Here is a 7,258-nt window from a genome sequence, read left to right on the forward strand (position 1 = left end):
AGAAAGGGTCAGCACGTGAGAAGTGGTGTCCTCTCATCCAGTCTGCCAACCCAAAGGCCTCTCCGATCTCAGTCAGTCTCTGCTGGGTGCCCTCTCTCCACCAACACCCTTCCCAAGCCACGGGCAACGGCTTGCTATTCATCCTCTGCTTCTAGCCAGACACTGAGGCTGTCCGTCTGGGTCCAGGCTCTTAGTGCATCCCTTTCCCCAGTCCCCTTAGCAGCTGGAGCACATCACAGCCTCCTAAAGAAGCATCCATCCAACACGCTGCCCAGCCAATCCTGTTTCTCCTCAGAGAATCTTCCAGTGCACAAAACGACTGCATCACTCACCTCTGTAAAATCTCTCAGGGATTCCCATATCCTGAGGAAAGAGCCAGCTTCAGCCCTGGTTCTCCATAGGCTGTTCTGGATCTCTGTCTCTGTCTCTGTCTCTGTCTCTGTCTCTCTCTCTCTCTCTCTCTCTCTCTCTCCTTCTTGCCCCTTTTTCTTGCCACATTTCTGACACCCTTCACTCCTTTTTCAGGCCTCCCTTCTCCCCAAAACAGTCTGCCTCCACCCAGAGGTGGTAAATCTGAGAGCAATAGTCTCTGCTGGTTATCCTCTCTCCGGCTTCATCTGATACAGGTTTGATCTTTTTTGATACTCCTTGATGCTGCAGGGTGCACAATCAGATGTAGTTCTGGACGTAGCAAGAACAAGTGAAGAACTGAAGCAAATGGACCCTCAGCCAAATGACCTCATATACTACTATCTACTTACGGTGTGCCCTCTGAGGTGACACTGGACACGACACCACCTATGGGATCTGTCCAAAAATGTTAACATCAGTCCCATCAGGAGCAAGCAAGAAGACAAATCCAAAACATGAGAGATTCTGTGCAACTTCAGAATTGATAAGGTCATAAAACAGTATAAGAAATTTAAAAAAAAAAAAAAACCTTTTAAGGTTATTAGCTGACCATGGTGGAGCATGCTTGCAATCCCAATACTTAGAACACGGAATCAAAGGTCAGGTAGATCTTTGTGAGTTCAGGAGATCTGGTCTGTGGCCTGGTCTACAAGTTGAATTCCTGGACAGCCAGGGTTGTTACACAGAGAAACCCTGTCTAGAAGATGGGGGGAATAGGAGGGAGGGAGAGGGAGAGGGAGAGGATCAGGAGTTCAAGGTCATCCTCAGTGCTACACAGTAAGTTTGAGGTCAACCTGGACTGCATAAGACCCTTATCTTAAAATGGAAGGAAAAAAAAGAGAAATTAATCCAGAACTAAAATATAACTAAATGTACTATATAATAACTAAATATAGTATATGTTCCTTGATCAAAATGAGATTTGTAGTCAGGTATGGTGGTACACACCACCATACTCAAGAGGCAGAGGCAGACAGATCTCTGTGAGTTCAAAACCACTCTGCTCTACATAGCAAGATCCAGAACAGCCAGGGCTATAGAGAGAGACCTCATCTCAAAAGCCAAGCCAAACATCCATAACAGATACTTGCAAAATTTTTTACTAGAACCACTAGAAAAACTTGGATGCAAAACCAAACTGAATCATTGCTAAATTCCTCAGGTGTGATAATAGTTGCAGGGCGAAAATATCCTTGACTGGAGGAATATGTGTTGATATAGTTTGAGGTGATGTGTTATAAAGCCTGCAGCTTTCAGGAGAGAGAGAGAAGGGGAGGAGCAAGCATGGCTAGATGTTAGCCCTGGCAAATCTGGGTCTCTGGGTGAACGGGGTGCGGGTGGGACCAGATGGAGTGAGGCAGAAGGAAAGTGATGCAGGAAAAGCCCCAAAGAACATCGCTTCGAATCTAGTTCCTGAGCAGGAGGCAAGGAAAAGGATGCTTGCAGCAGCCCACAGTCTTAAAGCAAGCTGGACCACGGCCTTGTCGTGGCCTGCATACCAGTCACCCAAACATGCAGGCACAACTCAGGAGGACTCGCCACCCCCAATGAACCTGACTCCGTGGTGAGCCAAGCTCAGTGGAGAACAGGAGCTCTCAGGACATAGCCAGACCCCAAAGAGACCAGCAGGGCATATCACAGCCAGGGCAGAACCTCCCCATCTTGGCTAAGCTGTGGCATGGAGCCAGGTGTAGCCCTAGACCCTCTCCACCCCCAAACATTCCTTGAGGGGTGACAGTCTGAGTATATCCTCCCGTATAAGGAGCCAGGCTAAATATGGAACCCCAGACACAAGATGCTTCTCAAAACAGATTTTCCTGGAAAAGACCATCTGGCAAAGGAGGTCTAGAGCATCGTCTGTTAAGAGAGGCAGCTTCGGTCTCTGCAAGCTGTCCAGAAGGAAAATGCCTTTACCTCACCTCCCCAGGAGACCCCAGTGTAATACTTCAGTATCCTCCAAGGTCACTCCTGTGCAGATAGGCAGGTGTTCAGGCCCAACTCTGTTCTAAGCTGGAGTTCCAGGAGAGAACAGGAGGTGACTGGGTGCATACAGCTGGGGACATGGGTCTGGGCCTCAGAAAGTACTGCTAGATGTATGTCCTACCTCCCTCCACAAGATACTTGGAGCAGACAATTGTTCTCTGGGCACAGGGGCCTCTCTATCAGAATGGGAGCAATAGTGGTGTGTCCCCCAAAAAGCTCAGAGGTGTTGGGGTACCCCACACAGCGGCTGTGCTTCATCAATGGAAGTAAGGCATAGCGGCATCCCCAGGCCCTGTCCCTCAGTCTTGGGGAGAGAAGAAAATCATTCCAGCTTTTCTCTCTCCCCAGAGAAGTGACCATGGATCTGCTTAGGATGTGTGTTCTCTCCTTGATAATGAGCAGACAGGACAAGGCCGAACACAGAAAGGAGACCTTTTAGTCTAGCACAGGGCATTTCAGAGTTACAGAAACAAATGACCTGGGTACTGACACCTCGGTCCTGCAGGAGACACCAGTGGAAGGGGCCTTCCAGCAACTCTGTCATCCCTCAGCCTTCTCACCTCAATGTGTGGGGACCCCCGAGGGCTCTGGTCTATAGACCTCCTGTTTCCACTGCTACCAAACACTGTAGGAGCCCTACTCAAAACCCACTGCCTGGTACCATGCAGCAGGAGAGAGGGCTTTGAGCGAATAATTCTTTCCTCCAGATCCCTGAGTGGACAAGAAGAATGGCTGTCCCATTGTCTTGATTCACAGATCCCAGGCCACAGAACTTCTAGCTTCCTTGGGAGAGGGGAGCATCTGTCTGGGAGTGGGGGAGGACTTGGCTACTATCCTTGCCTACTATCTTTCAAGCTGAGTGCTATTCATAAAGCAGCTCTCATCTTCTGACTCTGGAAGAGACCTAGGAAAACCTAATATTAGCCCAGGCCCACTCTCCTGCACTAGCCAAACCAGAGCAGGCCGCCTAGTCTCTGTCACCTCAGCCAGACTTGTCCTGAGCTGCCAGGACTCTTGTGCCCTCTTGCACCACAACAGTTGTATCTGCCCCCAGATCTCTGTCCGGGCCCTGCAAGATGGACCTAAGACAAAGGGGTGGGCATTGGGCAGTGGGCCCAAGGTCTTGTGTAGAAACAATGCCCTGGATCTTATTTCAGAGAGTCCCAGATCCTCCAGGGACAAGAGTCTAGGAGAGAGCCACCTGGATAGGGTGGTCCCCACATCTGGATTCCCGGCCCCACCCAGCCCCAGCACCCGGTTTCAAGGACCCCCTCCAATCAAGGCTGCTTCTGTGAGGCCTGGCCTTGCCTACTGCCTGCCACGCCCCCATTCGAACCCCTGCTCTTGCAGAGACAGAGAGAGCCCTGGGCCCCAGGCCTGCCTGCCAAAGTTGGGAAACTGAAAAGAGACATAAATCCTCAAAGATGTTCCGTTGTGGAGGTAGCTCTGGCAGACCCCAGCACACAACACCCCAACCAGAGACCACCAAACTGACACTAGTACCCTACACACACTGACACTGATTATACAAAAGGGGGAGGGGACCGGGAGGCAGAGCCCGGGAGACAATTGGGCCGGCAGCCCCGTCCTCCCTACAGGCCGGTCTGGGGCTCTTGGCGGCGCCCCCACTCCCTGGCCCAGTCCTGACCATCTCGGGCTTCCTCTCTCTGTCCCATCTCCATGACAACCGCATCCTTTGGATGCTCCAGCCACCACGAAATTGATCTCGAAATGTAGCTTTGTTAGCAGACCCTAGCGGGCAAAAGGGCGGAGGGCGGCTCCCGCCACCCAGCCTGTGTTCCTCTCCCAACCCTGAACCCCCTCCCAGTGTCTAGCTGGCCTCCTGAGAAGAGGGGCGGGGTCCGTGAGCATGCAGGCCTGGGGGGACACAGTTGGCCATCGGCCCTACTCACCGCTCGTGTCCCAGCCGCTGGGTCCCCTCTCACGGTGGGGCCATGCGGAGGCCACCCCTGGACCCGCGGTCCCGTGCCGCCGTCTGTTGGAGCTCCCCGCGTTCGCTTCTGTCCCCTCAGGTGTTGGAGCCTCGGCTGTGGAGAGGCTGGACAGAGAAGGAGGGGACGGACTGCAGGAGGAGGGAGCAGAGCAGGGAAGGAGGGAGGGAGGAGCGGGAAGGACGAGAAGGGCGGGAGGGGGGCGGGGGGAGACTGCCGGCGCGCGCGCAGCCTGGAGGGGACCGTGGCCACCAGGAGGGCCCACCCGCGGCGCCTGGCCACAAGCGTCCGACCTTGTGAGGGGCGACCACCCACCAGAGCACGGCCACCGGCTCCAGCATGAGCTGGACCCTTTAAGAAAGTGGGGGAGGGGAGTTCCAAGAGGTTCTGCCCCCCACCCCAGCCCGGCCCTGCCTCTGTCCTCGAACCCCTGGCAGAACCAACCACTGTCCCTCGGGAAAGTCCACTGTCCAAACTCTCCCAGTCCCTGGCGGACCAGGCCATTCTCCAGGTGAAGGTGGAACGGGGCTTGCCCCCACCCCAGAATCCTCATTCTCATCCTGGGAGAGCCCACCCTGGAGTTTATAGGGCAAAGTACAGAGTCACAGTGGGAGTTAGGCACCCAGAGGTACAGACTTGGGGTGACAAGGGGAGTTGAGGACAGAGCTGGAAGAGGAGGGGACAAAAGAGAGACCCTGCTGGAGATGAAGGTGAGGATCCGGCCCCTAGGCAGGATGAAGACAGGTATCTCTCTGGGATACAGAAACCAAGCACCTGCTTTTGCCCTATCCTCTAGCTGACCATGGCCTTGCAGGCCGCCCCACTCCATCCCGGCCCCCTCACGTTGCCCCCCGCACTGCCCCCAGCCTCCCCTCCCACTTCGGCTTCCTGGAGGAAGTTTGACAACTCTAGCTAGACTACACACTAAGGCCTCCTTGGCTGTAAATCTACAGAGATCCTACTTCTCAGAGAGACACTAGCGGGCTCCGGACCCTGGAGTCTGAGGACACCCGGGATGAGAGAAAGAGGGAAGGACCAGAACACCAGTCCTGGGGACAGAAGAGGATCAGGGGCTACCACAGAACTCTACTTTGCACACTGCTTCCAGGTTCTTGTCACCAAACCAAAATCTCCTCATCTCCGAAACTGTTCTACCTTATGCCTGCAGTGGTCGGGTCACTGTCAGCTCTCAAACCCATGCTTTTAAATGTGACTTCTACCATGAAGCCACCCCTGATATGTATGTATGCATGTATGTATGTATGTATGTATGTATGTATGTATGTCTCTGTCTGTCTCCCTGTCTCCCTCCCCTCTCTCCTCTCTCTCTTTCTTCCTCCCTCTGTCTCTCCCCCTCAACCTCTCCCCCTCCTTCCTCTCCCTCTCTCCATTTCTTCTTCCCTTTCTCCCTCTCCCTCCCCACTCCTAAACACACACACACACACACACACACACACACACACTTGGATTCTTACAGGGACAAAGAAAGGATTTGCTAGCCCTTGGGAGATGCCTGACTTACCTTGGTGTCCTCTTAAGATCTGATTGGCTTCCCCTCATCAAGCTGGACCTGAGGTTTCATCAGCCACCATGACACTTTTACTATAGACTGCCACAGTCTCCTCTGATGCTTTCTTTGTGTCTTATTTGACTCAAAATGTCCCTAATGCTCCAAGAGCAGACCTCATTTGCCACAGGTTTCAGGAGACAGGCGGGCAGTTGAGACAGTCCTTCACCAACACCAGCTCACAGACACTGCCTGCTGTGTGCAGGAACCTCAGACCTTCTTGAGGAGCAGAGAGGAAGACTCCATGGCTGTCCTGGAGGTGAGGAGGGTGCCCATGGCTGGGCCTCAGGAGGAGGTAGAGGCTCCAGCCATCTCTTACTGTTCACTCTGCTGGGTCTCAGCTAGACCACCGTTCTAGGTCAGCTTTATCTGCCTCATGCAGGTGGCAGCAGTCCTTGACTCATGGGGCTGAGTGGGGACAGGTGGAGCTGAAGAACTGTGTACTTGTGGCCCTCAATGGACCGTGGCTAATCCACTGGTAAGGATGGCTTGCTAGGACTGGAGATGTAGCTCAGTGGTTAGAGTGTTTGTCTAGCATCAACGATGCATGAGACCTTCATAGAAGTGATGCTTGACTTTTTGTCTCCCATGGCCTGAGATCTGTAAGATTAGGCTTGCCTTGCTCACAAGTATCCACGGCTCCTACACACAGCAGGTAAGAATGGCTTGGAGGGAGGGGCACATGCTGAGGCATAGCTAGCATCCACCCTGAGTCCGCTACTCCTGCCCTTTGAAAGGTGACAGGACAGTGCCCTACGTACAAAACAGCCTAATGCACCAAGCTTCCCCAACATCCAGTACAAAATGAGAAGCAGCAGTTTGGGCGCCTCTTCCTCTCTGCCCACCTTACCTGAGGGGGTCTCGGGTCAGGTGAGGCCTTGCAACAACAACCACTCCTCCCTCTTCCAGAGGAAGAATGAGGCCTGGGCAGGGAAGGCTGTGCTCCAGAGGATTCTCCAGGCAATCCCGGGGTGTTCTGTAAGTGCTGCAGTGAGCACCCTTCCTGTAGCCCAGCCCACTCCAGCCCCATGCAGATAAAGACGCCAGTTGCCCTGCCCAGCCTCCCCTTTGGACAGTCCCCAGCATTACAAACTCACCTTGCTTTCAGGGTTTCAGGGTTCGCTCCCTGCCTGGGGAGTCTCCCTTCACCCATCCACCCCCAAGTCCCTGCCAGCTTTCCAGCCACTGTCCCCATTCCTCTCCAGGGAACACGGGAGCTCCTTCAAGATGTCCCTGCCAGTGGTCTCCAATTCCTCTCTCTTGAAGAACACTCTGAGCTACTTTCTCCTTGCTGTGATCAAATACCTGACAAGAGCAACTTGGGGGAGGAAGGGTTGGGATTTGG

General features: G+C 53.7%; 1 protein-coding gene across 1 annotated transcript in view; it reads right to left on the minus strand.

Annotated features, from left to right (window-relative positions):
- Positions 1-6,577, minus strand: part of Psd2 (pleckstrin and Sec7 domain containing 2) — a 51,860-nt gene extending 45,283 nt beyond the window's left edge. The window contains exons 1-2 of the mRNA XM_076912804.1: positions 5,869-6,577; positions 4,308-4,453 (exon numbers count right to left, since the gene is read on the minus strand). The gene's annotated coding sequence lies outside the window, so the exon portion shown is untranslated. The remainder of the gene's footprint in view (positions 1-4,307; positions 4,454-5,868) is intronic.
- Positions 6,578-7,258: the final 681 nt, after the last annotated feature.

The sequence above is a fragment of the Arvicanthis niloticus genome, chromosome 14 (genome assembly GCF_011762505.2).
Source record: "Arvicanthis niloticus isolate mArvNil1 chromosome 14, mArvNil1.pat.X, whole genome shotgun sequence".
NCBI lineage: Eukaryota > Metazoa > Chordata > Mammalia > Rodentia > Muridae > Arvicanthis > Arvicanthis niloticus.